The sequence below is a fragment of the Nomascus leucogenys genome, chromosome 4, assembly GCF_006542625.1.
Source record: "Nomascus leucogenys isolate Asia chromosome 4, Asia_NLE_v1, whole genome shotgun sequence".
Classification (NCBI taxonomy): domain Eukaryota; kingdom Metazoa; phylum Chordata; class Mammalia; order Primates; family Hylobatidae; genus Nomascus; species Nomascus leucogenys.
Window position 1 is genome coordinate 141,253,142 of NC_044384.1, and position 16,632 is coordinate 141,269,773.

The following is a 16,632-nucleotide window of genomic DNA, read 5'->3' on the forward strand; positions in this document are numbered from 1 at the left end:
ATTACAATGAGATAACATTTCACACACAGTAGGGTGGCTATAATCAACAGCAAGTGTTGGAGAGGATGTGGAGAAACTGGAATCCTCTGCAGGTGGGACTGTAAAATAGTGCACCTACTTTAGGAAACAGTGTGGAAGTTCCTCAAAATGTTAAACGCAGAGTCACCATATGACCCAGCAGTTCCATTCCTAGACATATACCTAACAGAAAGGAAAATGTGTCTACACACACAAAAAAAACTGTACATAAATATTCACAGCACCATTATTCACAATAGACAAAAAGTAGAAACAACCCAAACGTCCGTCAACCGATGAATACATAAAATGTGGTGTCTCCATACAACTATGGATTCATCCATGCAATAGAAGATGACCAGTAATCAAAGGGACTGAAGCACTGATGCATGCTATAACACAAATGAGCCCTGAAAACTTATGCTAGTGAAAGAAGCCAACAGGCCACATATTATCTGATTCCACCTACATAAAGTATCCAAAATCGACAAATCTATAGACACAGAAAGTAGATTAGTGTGCCAATGGCTGGGGGAGTGTTGGGAAGAAGTGAGGAATGTCTGTTCACAGGTATGGGGCCTCTTTTTGAGGTAATGGAAACGTTTTAAAATTGACTGCGGTGATGGTTGCACAACTGTGTGAATGCAGTTCGTACCCGTTTGCTATGGTCTGAATGTTTACATCCTCTTGAAGTCCAGATGGTGACATCTTTCCTCACGATGTGATACTATTAGGAGGTGGAGCCTTCGGGGGTATTAGTCAGTCGTGATGATGGGGCCCTGAAGAATGGGATTAGTGCCCTTACAAAAGAGGCCCTTCCAGCATATGAGGACACAGTAAGAAGGTGCCATCTATGAAGCAGAAGTGGGCCCTCATCAGACACCGAATCTGCTGGCTCCTTGATCTTGGACTGTCCACCTCCAGAACTGTGAGAAATATATCTCTGTTGCATATAAGCCACCCAGTATACGGTATTCTGTCATAGTAGCCCAATGGAATAAGACACCATTGAACTGTACACATTAAATAGATGAATTGTATGATATGTGAGTTATATGTCAATACAGCTGTTATTAAAAGATAGAAGGATGGAGAGAGGGAAGGGAGGAGCGAGACAGGGAGATGGGGAGAGACAGAAAGAAAAAGAGGGCGGGCAGAGAGAGGGGGAGAAAGACCTATCAACAATTGCAATGTGTGAACCTTCTTTGGGTCCTGATTTGAACAAAGTATAAATGAGGGAAATGTGACTCTGACTCTCATATTTGATATTAAAGAACTATTATTATTATCATTATTTTAGAATGAAAAAAACCTAGGAGAACTTTCATTGGCCCTTACAAAGTTGGAAGCCCTAACATTGCCTACAGACCCCTAATATCGCAGCCCCACTCCAGCCACCTCCCACTATCCCAAGCCCTCCTCATGCATCCCAATCCCCAGAACTTGCTTCTGCCACAGTAATCTTTTTTTAAAAAATTCTTTGAAAATGTCATGCTATTTTAGTTTCCCAAATTAACTGAGATATCAACCAGACCAACCAATGATTATATTTGAGAAGACTAAGGCCCTCAAATCACACCATTAGACAGTGAGAGAACTGGAAGCAGAAACTAGGTTTCCTGAATCTCAGTACAAGTCCACTGCTAGTGTCTTAACACTTAAACTCAAATACCATACATCAAGGGAGTGATAAAGAGATCTTTACCACCATGAATTTCCTTTAAAAAATGTAATCCCATTAGAAACTATGTAAAATGGTTTATTTCCAGGAATACAGGCAGCACGATACTGGAGGATGAATACATAGGTAAACCAGAGTCAGACAGAATTGGGTTTAAATTTCTAATCTACGGTGTATTCACCACGCGGCCTTGCGAAAGCCACTTGGCATCCTGAGCCTGTCTCCTCCTGGTAATATGGGGATGAAGAAGAATGGAGACGATTTAAATAAAAACACAGCACAGTGCCAAGCACATAGTAGGTCTTCATAAATGACAGGTATTGTTACAAGCTCCCATCTTACTTTACTTACCATGGAAAGTCTATTTTGATTATAGACTTGACTAAGTAAAGAATCTAATTTCTAAAGAATGAAGCTAAAGAAAAAAAAAGAATGAAGCTTATCAATACAGAACCAGAAGGAAATAAGTACAACTGCATGACTGGAAAATTCTATTCCATCACCACTGGTCAACAGAAGTGAATCTGCATTCACATTTCTCGGGTGGGGGCAGTGGAGGAAGAATATGCTTATCTTGCAGAAACTATTTCCCAGAGGCCATCCTAGCACCACGTCTCTATGTGTCCACAGGAAAAGTGGAGATTAATTTCTGAGACACTTAGTTTTATTTACTTATTGTTTATTTTGAAAAATGTCAAACCTACAGAAACAAACAATATATAGCATTGAACACTGATAACTGTTTACCTACATTCACCAAGAATTAACATCTTCTCAAATCCTCTCTCTCTCATACACACACACGCTTTCCTTTTACCAAACTATCCAAAACTGGGCTTAAGACCTTGTGAAATTTCACCCTAAGTAATCCAATACGAATCTCTCAAGAACAAACACTCTCTCCTATCCAGCCACACCTTTAAAAAAGGGAAAGTTGATTCAATACCATCATCCAACATACAGTCCATACTCACATTTCCCTGATTGTCTCAAAAATGTCCTTTATAGCCATTTTGTTTGTTTCAATATGGAATCCAACCAAGTTTCATTCATTGCAATTGGCTGTTATTTCTGCTTCGTCTCCCTAATCTGAAAGAGTTCCTGCACTTAGCTCTGTACTTCATGACATTTTCCTTGGCAGCATCGAAGCCACTCTTCCCAGGGGCGTCAGGTATCCCCCCTACCCCATCACATCAGGACTCCCACCATTAGTGACACCAAACCTGACCACTTCATTAAGGTCACGGCCAACCTCTACATTGCAAAAGCACAGAGAATACTGTGCTAACATCAACAACCTCTCACCCAATAATTTTCACAACCATCCTGAATCAGTTGATTACATTAAGGTTATAACAAGGCGAATTTCTAATTCTCTAAGTCCTTCCATATTTGTTATCTGGCATTTTCCTACAAAGCAGAGCTTTCCCCTCCCTGCTCCTGCCCAACTCTCATCACTGTGGACTCATATGGGTTTTTTTAATGTACTTATAATACATGATCATTAATATTCTTTTTTGATGTTCCAACCATCCCGAGTTTGACTAGTGAGAGACCCTGTCAGCCAGTGTCCTGGCAAGCCCTCAGCTTTCCTTCTATGGAGAGCATTCCTTGCTTTTGGTGCAATAAAGGATCTGAGGCTCACCATTTCTCTCATGGTTTCTTCTAGTGGAAAGAGAAATTCAGAAACTAAGATCTGGGCATGAGAGATACCCATAATGGCTGGGATGGCACAGCTTCTACGCTTGAGTCGATACAACTAGAACAGTGAGAGAGAAAGTGTGTGTGTGTATTGGGATGGAACAGCTTCTAGGCTCTTGAGTTGATACAACCAGAACAGTGAGACAGACACTGTGTGTGTATTTTAACATGAGTTCATACTGATACTTTCAACTCAAATCCAGTACCTCACATTCCTCATACTTACGTCTCCTTCCACAGTGAAAATGTTGGTGTCCAACACATCAATTCACTTAGTTGCTCATTTACTCTCTCCTAAATGAACACAAAATAGTTTCAGAACGTCATCAATATCCCTACCGACACAAGCCTACTTAGAAAAGTTCAGTATTTCTTTATCCTTACTGTCATCATTAGACTATATGTGGTGTCGGTATAACTTTTTAAATTTAGGACACTGGCAAGCTTACAATAAAAATTTTTTAATGATTCTGTTAATCATAAAACAAGCTTGTTCTCTTAAAATGCAAATGCAAGGTAAAACCTATATATATATATATATATATAATGTATACACACATATATCAAATTATTAAAAATTAGCTTTCCCATTAAATTTTACTGTACCGTGGTATTTAAAGAGGTAATGGTAAGCTTCTGTAAATCAATATTAAAGAACATGTAAAAACTATACTTCCTTTTTCCACAGAAACAATAGATCACTATTTCCAAGAAAATAAATTAAAATCTTTTTCAATACACATGTGATTTTCTTTAAATGATCTTCAAACAATTGATGTATTTGATCTATACTTCAACATTACTTCACAAGAAAAAAGTACAACTGTTTCATTTAAAATGGAAATTTATTGTTCCTATAAAACACAAATGTGGCTGGGCACGGTGGTTCACACCTGTAATCCCAGCACTTTGGGAGGCCGAGGTGGGCGGATCATGAGGTCAGGAGATCGAGACCATCCTGGCTAACACGGTGAAATCCCATCTCTACTAAAAATACAAAAAATTAGTTGGGCGTGGTGGCGGGTGCCTGTAGTCCCAGCTACTCGGGAGGCTGAGGCAGAAGAATGGCATGAACCTGGAAGGCAGAGCTTGCAGTGAGCCGAGAATGTGCCACTGCACTCCAGACTGGGCAACAGAGCAAGACTCAGTCTCAAAAAAAAAAAAAAAAAAAGAAAAGAAAAGAAAACCACAAATGTGTCCTTGAGGTTTCCATCTTACTGAAGCAGTGAAGCCAATTTGGGTGCTACCTTATTGGGTGGTCACCCCTGCCATAACCTTGGTAAGAACCATAAGTATTTTTGATGGCTACTCTTCTGCAAGGTTTTCAAGCACGTGTGTCCACCACACTGATTTAGTGACGGCATTTGACAATTTCCCATCCCTCAACAACATCAGGGCTTTGCCACCTTTGCATTCTACTTTCAAGAAATATACAATCTATATTATGGGTTAAGGATACCAGACTATTATTTCCTCTTCTCCACTGCTATCTATGATGGTACAGATTCCTGAAGCCAAGAACACACTTGTTTTGATTTAAACTTTGACCACAAGGCATTCAATATCCACATGAAAATTGTCAAATTCTGTCAAATACACCATTATGTTTGTTTCTATATAATGTTAAATATTTGGATAATTTTTAATTAGTGATATCAGAGAGAGAGAGACAGAGACATCCTAAAGCCTGGATCCTAAATAAAAGGATTGAAATTAAGAATATGAGATTTGAAAACCAACTGCATGTTCTAGTTCTAGAATTTTTTTCTGAAGCTGTTGCACAGCTTCCTCCTGGAATATATTTCATAACGTAATAGCACACACTTCATTATGAAGGGGGCAACATGGAAGAGCAGCCAATATACTTCATGGGCTTCTCAGACGGTGGGCAACACCCTCACCCATGCTACCACTGCTGTCACTTTGGGAAGTGACCAATGTCAATATCCCTAACTGCCACCAAAGAAAGATCAGTATATCTCTACCTCACCCATTGACCCTATGCCACTGTCGGTCTTAAAATGGAAAAAAAGAAGCTAGAAAGCTGTGCTGAAGAAAGACACTGGTGTGGGCATTCTCCTCCGAGAATAAACACAACCGAATGTGAGGGAGTAAAAATAGGTCGGGTGGACCAGCAGGGAAAAGGAAGAAAGTATGCAGCAGGCATGTTAGAGGGAGACAGGATGAGTCATCAGGAGGGAAAGGAAGGTGGAAGGCGTGAGGGAAAGAACAATTAACTGGAAGAAAGACAGGTGCCTTATTTCCCCACCTCATGCCTCATCCACATGCTCCCACCAGACAACGGTCGAGCCAGGCCAACTTCTCAGCCATCTGCTGTCTATCCTTAATAAGCTTCACTTATTTAACTTTTGTAATTGTGGTGACAGACACCTCACATTAAATTTACCATTGTAATCATTTCTAAGCGTACCGCTCAGTAGTGGTAAGTCCGTTCACATTGATGTACGATCAATCTCCAGCACTTTTTCGTCTTGCAAAACTGAAACTCTGCATCCTTTAAACAGCAGCTCTTCATCCCCTCTTCTCCTCAGCCCCTGGAAATCACCGTTCTACTTTCTGTCTCTATCAATTTCACTACTCTAGGAACCTCACTCAATTCAGTGGAATTACATAGTATTTGTCTCTGTGGCTGGCTTATTTCTCATAGCATCAGGTCCTCAAGGTTCATCCCTGTTGTAGCAAGTGACAGAATTTCCTTCCTTTTTAAGGCTGAATACTATTCCATTGCACAGACAGACCACATTCTGTCTACCTATTCACCTGTCGATGGGCACGTGGAGCTATTGTGAATACTGCTGCTGTGAACGTGAAGTGTGCTTTACTCATTTTTAACAACCTCCTTCAGAATGGGCAGCACTTCCTCTTTCTTCATATGATTTTTTGGGGAAAAAAAAGTACTTGTGTATTGAGCAAGAGATCCACAGAATCTAAAAAAATGAAGAGAAATATTTGTTTCACTGATTCCCCAATCCACCTAGATACCCAAGATCTGATTTAGCTGAGGCTTCTAAATATCCATCCTGAAATCAGCCTTTCCTGGGGCCCTTAATCGCCTTGTGATTCAGATCCAGTGACTCATCTTCCTGCCAAGGACACAAAGAATGGACAAAAAGAAACTGACACACACTAGCTCTCGGTCTTAAAAATACCTCTTTATTACACATCCCCTCTGAGTCATAAAAACAAACTCCTTCTCTAGTAGATTTTACATTGGGCATATTTATACTTTTATGACTCAATCCAATTTTATTTATATATACATACGTATACATGTGTATGTTTTTAGATACACACATATACATATATTTGCACACAGAGAGTTTTGTTCTCTGTCTATACTTTTCAAGCTGAAGTCCAATTTGCTGATTTTTCAAGGGGATTTTCCACTGCAATACACACACAAACATATGCTCACAACTACGTGTGATAAATTTGCCTGTGCAGTTAAGGGAGCCATGTTTCAGAGTGGAGGTGTGTGCACATTGAAATAAGAAACTATTTTAGAAGCACCCCCAGTTTTCTTTTGAATAAAACAGACACAATAAATTGGCCGTCATAAACCAAGGAAATAAGGGTCAGGTGGTGAGACACTGACATTCTAAAACTGTGCTAAACATTTCAAGTCACTTAAAAAGGCCAGGTAACCTTTTAAATGACCTTGGCCTTTACTAAAGGCTGGAGACATGGCCTTCTCATCAAGTGACACACGCAGATAAGAAATAAGATTGGCAGGTTCATCTTCCCAGTCTAAATAATCTCACCACTGCTTTCCTTCAAAGATTCTAAATTTCAGCCAAACTTGTGCCTTGACCCAACCCAAGCACTCAACGCCCTTTCTCCTGTTAGAATGTTCCCTTTGTTTGTTTTGTTTTGTTTTGTTTTTGAGACAGAGTCTCGCTCTGTCACCCAGGCTGGAGTGCAGTGGTGCGATCTGGGCTCACTGCAAGCTCCACCTCCCGGGTTCACACCATTCTCCTGGCTCAGCCTCCCGAGTAGCTGGGACTACAGGCGCCCGCCACCATGCCCAGCTAATTTTTTATTTTTTGTATTTTTAGTAGAGTCGGGGTTTCACTGTGTTAGCCAGGATGGTCTCGATCTCCTGACCTCATGATCCGCCCGCCTCAGCCTCCCAAAGTGCTGGGATTATAGGCATAAGCCACCGCGCCCGGCCTGCTAAAATGTTCTCTATTTCCAGTCCCTTCCTCTCTAAATAGTTTCCACTGACTAAGCTTCCTCCAGGAAGCCCTTCTTCTTCTTTTTTTTTTTTTTAAGACAGAGTCTCCTCTGTCACCCAGGCTGGAGTGCAGTGGCGCAATCTTGGCTCACTGCACGTCCCCAGGTGGGTGAAGCTCCTGGTGAGCTCGGCTCACCTCCACCTCCCCAGGAAGGCCTTCTTGATACCCTCCCACAGGTACGCATGGATTCTCCCTCCCCTAACCTCCTCCTTTACAGATCCCAACTAGATAAAGGGTATGTTGTGAATTATCACCACGCCTCAACCCCACCACCCCCATCACTGCCCACCTGACACACACATGCACGCACCAGCCTGGGCTCCATAAAATCAACACCACCAGTGGTGTCCAGGCAGTGACACGAGTCTGTCCACGCTACACCTTACTGATACATAAAATGAGAGATCCTTGTCGTGCTTCCCACTCCACAGGTTCAAGGGCAGCAGAAACGATGCTGGAAAGGGATGCGACTCGGCAGTGCAGGGAAGAGACATGCAGGAGCTGAAGAGAAAAGGCTGTGCTTTTAAATCCCGCACACTTTTCACACAATGGCTTCAGAACACGGGAGACAACAGGCCGGGTGTTTTCATATAAGTCAAATTACTGACTCAGACAGAAAAACAAACTCACAGATAACTGTCAATCAAACTAGGCCATAATTGCTATGTGAGGCTGCTTTTTTTTGTTTCTGTAGATTTGAGGTCACATATTAACACATTAATTGGCATTTTGGTCATAATTATTGTGTAGTAAGCTGTTGATTACATGGTTGCATTTTGAAATTTTTAATTGGTTTCAATTGATAAGAGGTAATTTGTTTGGGGATGATGTTTAGAGTTATGTATTTAATATCACTGAATAGATAATATAGTGTAGCAGTAGTAAACAATGACTATGGTAATTATCATCGAAGTGCACATATTTGTACAAATATGACAGACTGATTTTCTGTCTCAAGTTGTGTTGGTCTCTGCTCAGAGCCGGTGCACTGTGTCACTTTATTCATAGATGTAATTAGCAGCATCTCTCTCACCCACTTCCTTCAATTTGAAAAGAACCGAGAAGGTAGGACAAAGGACATCCCAGAAGCCACAAGGCGCTGTACTTTTCCCTCACTGCAGATTACCCGCTTAGAACTTCTCTGCATGTTCACTCTGCTCTCGGCATTCCTGTAGTTTCAAATGAACCTTTTTATTAAAGTGTTCCTGGGTCATTAGGACACTTTTTCCCCAATCCAACAGAGCAACTGCAATCCCAGTGTGAGAAAGCCACCCTTGCTGGTTTACCTAAATTCAGTAGGAAAAAACAGCACTTACACCATCAACTATTTGTAAATTGACGGATAAAGTTGGCCCAAAAACAAACAAACAAAAAACCACCTCAGCGTCTGTAAAAGCTGCTCTAACAACAACAACAACAACAACAAAAATTCGTACTCACAAGAAATAGCATGAACATTATGGGCTCCATTTTAAAAGTTCTGCCTCTTTGTCATCAACAAAGTTGCTGTGTTACAGACTGAGGCTTCCCTTGGGGCCTGGGACCCTGTCACCATCAACCAGCCGGTCCCAGAAATACACAGAACATCCCAGAGAGGGATAGGGCAAGAGCAGACAGCAGCCTGGGGCCCCCTATTCGTGGGTGCTGAAAAGGTTATTCCTGTGCCTCAAATGCCCCTGCCCTAACCTTCTCTCTGCCTCTGCTTCCCCCCTCTGGCCACAGGGTAGGAATTCAAAGGCAGCTGCACCACCAGAAGAAAGAAATGACTCCGTTAACTGGTGCCATCCCATCTTTCTCTCTCAGCCTCTCCGGAACAGAGGAAAGGGTGGGCTGCCCCCTCCCCAGCACCCAGCCCTCAGAATAAAGCACACAACACTGGCACTGGCTCGCCAGGACACCCAAAACTGGGACTCACCTCACAAGATCAAAGTAAAACAGATAGACCAACATGAGTCAATTTCTAGATTAACAAACCTAAAGACTGGGGCAAGGGAACACAACTGGGCAGATACAGAGGGAGCTGTAGAAAACCGAGGGGTTAATTTATACGAAAAGGTAATCAGGCTTGGAGATCAACAGTATCATCTGAAAAGCAAGAAGACAAAACTAAAATATGGTTTGTTTCATCTTATTCTAAAACGTATTTTATAGTATTTGCTAAACTTCTAGAGAAATGTAAAATAGCTTATTGTCTTGCATATATGGAAATCCAATTTTTTGGGGGGTGAAAGTTCAGTTGATAGAATGGCATGTTGGCAGCCTTAAGTGACACAAGCTGCACAAACATAATCTCATTTGGGCCTCACAACAGTCCTGGCAAAGGTAAGAGGACGGGTGTTCTCATTCCATTTTAGAGATGTAGAAACTGAGGCTGAATGATCTGCCAGGAGCCACACTCCTAGGATGTGATGGTGCCCACCGTGGCACTACTGACCGGGAGCTCAGGGCGGTGGCCTACGGCACAAATATATTGTCCCATGTGCCACAAAGTAGTCCTTCTCAAATATTAGTCATTTCCATACCACCTTTGTGGTTTCTGCCAACCGTGCTATTATTTACGTATTTCATGGAAACCACTATATGTATATGCATTTATTTTCCAAAGAGAACTCCATACCACCACCACAAACGGACAGGCTGTGACTGTCCACAGACAGAAGGTAGACACACAATTAATACAGTGAAAACCAAACAATGTTATTAAAACGTTAGCCTGCCCAATGTTTCCCTTCTCTCTCTGCAAAAAGGGGAAATTGGCAAGTATCAAGAGGTGGCAATGTAAGTCGTGATAAGTTAAGACCTTCTCCCTTCAATCAGCACAGGCACTGGAGGGGCGTGGGCAGGGAGGGCAGCAGGACAGAAGTTGGATAAAATATTTATCAGCCGGCCACACTGGCTCACGCCTGTAATCCCAGCACTTTGGGAGGCCGAGGCGTGTGGATCACCTGAGGTCAGCAGTTTGAGACCAGCCTGGCCAACATAGTGAAACCCCATCTCTACTAAAAATACAAAAACTTAGCGGGGCATGGTGGTGGGCACCTGTAATCCCAGATACTTGGGAGGCTGAAGCAGGAGAATTGCTTGAACCCAGGAGGCGGAACTTGCAGTGAGCCGAGATTGCGCCATTGCACTCCAGCCCAGGTGACAAGAGCGAAACTCTGTCTAAAAAAAAAAAAAAAGTTAGCCAGGTGTGGTGGCATGTGCCTGTAATCCCAGCTACTTGGGAGGCTGAGGCAAGACCATCACTTGAACCTGGGAGGCAGAGGTTACAGTGAGCCAAGATTGCACCATTGCACTACAGCCCGGGCGAGAGTGAGACTCTGTCTCAAAATAAATTAATTAATTAATTAATTAATTAATTTACCATCAACAAACACACTTGCCAGATCCTCCACCCCTCACTCGGACTCATCGGAGTTGTCCTACCATCTCCAATTCTGTATGTCTTTAATTACTTCTCAACAAGTTATGATTTTTTTTTTTTAAGACAGGGTCTCATTTTTTTTTTTTTTTTTTTTTTTGAGACGAGGTCTCACTCTGTCACCCAGGATAGAGTGCAGTAATGAGATCTTGGCACATTGTAGCCTGGACCTCCTGGGTTCAAGCAATCCTCCTGCCTCGGCCTCCCAAAATGATTACTTGTTAAATATAACTAAATTCCCCTTTTTTTTTTTTTTAAGATGAAGTCTCACTCTCTTGCCCAGGCTGAAGTGCAGTGGTGCGATCTCAGTTCACTGCAACCTCTGCCTCCCAGGTTCAAGAGATTCTCCTGTCTCAGACTCCCAAGCCGCTGGGACTACAGATGTACACCACCATGCCTGGCTAATTTTTGTATTTTTAGTAGAGATGGGGTTTCATCACGTTGGCCAGGCTGGTCTGGAACTCTTGACCTCAAGTGATCTGCCTGCCTCAGCCTCCAAACTGCTGGGATTACAGGCATGAGCCACTGTGGCTGGCCTAAATTCCTACTCCTAATTTTAAAAACAACATTTTCCCTTTCTCACAAAAAAAAAAAAAAGAAAAACTCTTCAGCCCTGACCTAAAAATTAAAACAGCGCGCATTATATGAATATTATCTGTAACTCTTATTTAAAAAGATGTCTCCTTTCCGGCTGCAGAGCCGAGAGGAGGCCTTTCTGCCCACTGCCTCCGAGTGCTCGCTGTGCCAGGCTGGGGTCTGACGTCAGCCCCACGGCTGTGCTCGCAATGGAGTCGCTTTGGACTGTGGCCAAGTGCACAGGTACGGGCAGCAACACCTCAAAGCAGGGAGACTCACTTCCCTTTCCGGTCCCCCTCAAGTCATTTTGCCTCTCTTTGGAGTTTTGCATCAAAGTCTGAGGAACACGGTTGTTGTGGTCCGGGGTCTCTGCACTGGTTAGAGTCGAAGGGCAGCGAACTCACTGGAGTGACAGTCCAGAGAAACGGTGACCTGCTCATCTTGTCTCCCAGCCCCTGGCACATGGGGGGTGCCCCAGATGCTAGGAGAATGCAGGAATCCTGGTGGCTGAGGACCCTTCTCTTTACAGCCTTTCCATGCAGACGGCCATGCCAACAGCAGTGCCGGGCGTCAAGAGGTGGTAGACTGTCACCAGTACAGCCCCCGTGGCCCCTGCCTCCTGTTCTCATGCCCCATGTGATCCCTTCCACCCTGTACACGGTTGGTCTGCATGACCCATAGGAGAGACAATGTGTCACTTCCCAGGCAGGGTTATAAAGACACTGTGACTTTCACTCACTCCTGGACCACTCGCCCTGGGGGAAGTCAGCCGCCACATTGTGAGGACATGAGGGCAGCGGTGGCGAGGCCTACGTGGTGAAGGTCTGGGGCCTCCTGCCAACAGCTGATGACTGAGCTGCTGCCGAAGCTGACCCTCCACACCCGACTGCACACTCCCTAGGCTCAGTGGCCAGCCCCTTTGCTGGGGTCAGAGCCACATTCCCATCTTGCTCCAGGATGGATCGCCGGTTCCTCGAATCCAACATATGAAAGACTGAGCACGTCACACCCTCCAGGTCTGCTCCTTCTCATCTACTCTGGCTCAAACCTGAGGACCCCTCAGACCCTCTCTCCCACTTGCCCCACATCTCAGCAGCACCAGGCCCTGGTGGCATTCTGCTCTCTGTGTCCCTTACATTTGTCACCTGATTTCCACTCTCACTGCAACCCGACCTCATCTGCACCTGGTAAGGGCCATCTCGCCTCTGCCGGTGACCCAAAAAGCCCCAGCTGGCGTCCCAGCTTCCAGAAACCATCCACCACACGCCTGTGAGTAGCTTTTTAAAGAACAGTGTGAATGTGCCAAGACTCTACTTTAAAACTTTCAATGGCTCCCTTTTGCAAGTGGGTTTTGCAATCCTTTCAGCAAGCCCTTCCCTCTCCTTTCAGCCTTATCGCTATGTCCAGCATCTGCTCCAGCCCAGGGTTCCTAACAAGGCTCAGACCAGCACCATGCCCAGAAAGTGTGATTTGATCAGTAAGCAGCAGTATTTTCTTTAAATAACACCTTCATTGAGATGTAATTCACATACCATACAACTGACCCATTTAAAGTATACAATCCAATGGCTTTTAGTCTATTCAGAAAGTTGTACAATCGCCGCCGCATTCCATTTTAGAACCTTTTCATCACCCCCAAAATACCCCTGTACCTACATCCAGCCACTCCTAGTTTCCTCGAAACCCCCAGCCCTCGGCCCTCAGCAGCCACTCACGTGCTTCCGGTGTCTGTGGATTTCAGGCAGCAGCTGTTTTACCCACAGTTGTCTACTGATGCGAGACCATCCCAGGGGGAGAACCTCTGGCCAGACGAGACCTCACCCTGCTTTTACAGTTTCACCCTTCTGGGCATGCCTTTTATTTCTGTGTTTAAAATTCTCCCCACACTGCGAAGTACACTTCAAATACAACCTCCTCCATTAAACCTTCACTCTCTCTTCTCTTCCTCAGTTTACTCTAACATCACCCAAATAGCTAGGGGGAAAAAAACCCAAAGCAAATATGGGTTCTTCCTTTATGATCGCACCATTCTTTGCTGCTCTAGGGTTATGTAGTCATGCTTGTTTTGTTCTGGTCCAAAACACACACTCCTGGACAGCAGGAACCATTTCTAACTCACCTCTGAATCTGCAGTGACTACAGCGCAGTGTCTTGCATGTAGTAGGTACTGAAAATATATACTCCAAATACGTAAATATATGCCTGTTTACAAATTTTCTCCACTGTTACCGATTTCAAATTGGAAGACACGCTCCCCTCCTCTCCACCCATACCAAATACTCATTTTTTCCCTTAATAGTAATGATGAAACAATGATATTGAATAAGCTTTCAAGTTACAATGCCAAAATCATTACACACACACGCATGCACATGCGGGTGTACGTGTATCTGTCTGTGTATGTGTGTAATTTTTAAATTTTCACCACAGTGAGCCAGGACAGTTATAATAAGCCATGTATAATTATTAATCCACCATCATTTGGGAGGCACCGTTTCTTACACATTTCAGGGAAACCACTTGCCAAGAATAATTTTTATGTTGAAGGATTTTGAAAGTGAACAGGCCACATGGTCACATCATCAGAATGTATAAACATCAAAAGTACAAGAAGGCCACCCGCCCTGTGGATGGAGTGCTCACAAACACGCCTCTTCAGAGGATGCCTGCTTGTGGGGCCGGGCAGTATAAACTGAATTATGCAGGCGGCAAGCAACCTAAAAAATCAGATGGTACACTCTTCAGGCTAAAACACAGGCTTAATCAATAATCGAGCTGCTGCCTTAACATGGATTAAACACACTTGAAAATCATATACGGTCATTTCACAAAGAGCCTTATCTAACTGAAATGTCTTATTCCATCCTTTATCAGTTGGTCTTTCTTTTCTAATGCAAAGCTATTCTTCGTATGAATTATTTTATTCCTATTGTTTGTCTCAAGGAAGGAAAAGCTGATCCCCACACAGAACAGGTGCTCCCATCGGACAGTTCTCGCCTCACACTGCGTAGGCCATGCCTGTCCCTGGAGTTTGACTCAGCTCCGCCAGGGAAAAATTAGACTTCATTTCAGTATGCTAATAGCAATCTCTCCAAAACAATGTAATCAAGACCTCATGTGCACCTATAATTTCATCCTTGACATAAGCCTGACAGCTATTTATTGTCTGAAAGGAAAAGCAGCCAGAGGCAGGGGGGAGGGGAAAGGAGACTCCTACATGCCCCCTCCCCCAAAACGAGCCCAGCAGCTTTATGTTTGAAGGCAGAGTCTTTGCAAAGTCCAAAAAAATGGCAATAATCATGGGGTTTACATGTGTCTTGTCTTAAGCAATCAAGGCACAGAGTTAACAGAGAAGCACAGTCAGATGTGCCAATCCCCCAACTGCCCACCTCTGATGAGCCAGCTGTGAGCCGCAATTGTCACATTATAATTTAGGCAAAGAGAAAAAAAAAGGCATCAGAATACACACTGGATCAACATAATTATTCACAGCAGGATGCTGCAGAATTAATTTAGCCAATCAGAATTATACTTGGGGGTTGGGCACATTGCAGAGATCAAGGAGAAAAAGCAGGGAAAGGGAAGGGGGAGGAGGGGGGGAAGCGCTGTTTTCAACACCTTACTGGTATTTGGATAATCTGATCTTGAATATATTTTGAATACATGTACGTGCAATGTTAGTTCTTTTTCATCTATTTACAAACACCTATACAACACTCACGGCGTGCTAGTCACCAGTCTAAGTGCTTCACAAATATTAACTTAGGTCATCCTCATGGACTCTGAGGTAGGTGCTACTATTACCCTGGTTTTAGGTAGTGAAACTCAGAGAGGTTCAAAAACTTGCCAAGGTCACACAGCTGGGAGGTGGCAGAGCCAAACACTGCACCCAGGCAGACTGGCTGCAGAGGCTATTAACAAGCACGGTTTAACAGTTCTCGCTCCTAAACAAAGCCATTAGCAATATGAAAACACACCACGACTAGCGATGTGCACCTAACCTAGAAGATGGTACCGCGAGCCTTCACTGCTCCTATGTTCCTTTAACCTGACTCTCCTAAAGACGGTGGCGATCCGGCCCTGCTAAATCCGGTCACTATACTATAGGGTTGTTCACTTCCCTGTGTGATTATTGTTACCACCAGACTTCACAAATGGGAAAAGCAAGCCACCATTCCACGAGCCTCGCAGGGCTCTGTGATTCACCACAAAACATCCTCAACTGGGGTAGCATCTTGGTCTCCCCTGCTTCTTGACACGGTCTTCCTACAGAAAAGCAGCAGAGAAGAATCTAGAAAATCGATGGGAAAGAAAGAGAAAGTGGGCTGCTCCAAAAATAAGAGTAAGAATAAGGTTTGAGGAAGAATTACAGGTCACACCAAAACAACTTTTTGCCTGGATATGTATCTGAAGAGTCAGGTTTGCAATGACACAAAATGGTGCTTGCCCTTCCCATGGGCACAGGGTGATTGGAAACGAAAGCGGCCCTCTTGCTTGGAATTCTGTCATGAGGGTAGGTATCAGAGGAGCCAGAATGAGCCCTGATTTCCTTGCAAAAGTTAGACTTCAGCTTGCATTTGCTGCTTCTGGTAACGGGGAAAATGACAGGGAGCGACCCGGGGTTTTATGTCTGGCAGTAATGTTTGATCTACGCCATTGTCGATGAGAACTGTGATTTAATCCATAAGGATATAGAGCCTCGTGATGAAAGGGGAATAACGACAAATCCTGATTAACAATTGCTGCGACACTAAAGCAGGTTACCATAGTAACAGGGCTGAAATTATACAACAAACTGGGATGCCATACCAGGCAAATTACTCCGTGAAGGGACCCTTTTCTGAAAGCATTTGGCTTTCTGTGTTCTCTTAAAATTAAGATGCCAGCATTTTACTTTCAACGGGTATTGGCCTCCTTCTCTTTTTTCTAAACACTCCCTCTTCACTTGGTCTCGGGTGATGTGAGGGATAAGTACATGT

The 16,632-nt window shown here is 43.6% G+C and overlaps 1 protein-coding gene across 8 annotated transcripts in view; it reads right to left on the bottom strand.

The window, feature by feature from the left end:
- Positions 1-16,632, bottom strand: part of MSRA (methionine sulfoxide reductase A) — a 376,253-nt gene that overhangs the window by 267,746 nt on the left and 91,875 nt on the right. The window contains exon 3 of one of the 8 annotated variants that reach the window (XM_030812396.1): positions 3,587-3,694. The exons of the other annotated variants lie outside the window; for them this stretch is intronic. The gene's annotated coding sequence lies outside the window, so the exon portion shown is untranslated. The remainder of the gene's footprint in view (positions 1-3,586; positions 3,695-16,632) is intronic. 8 annotated transcript variants of the gene reach the window in all.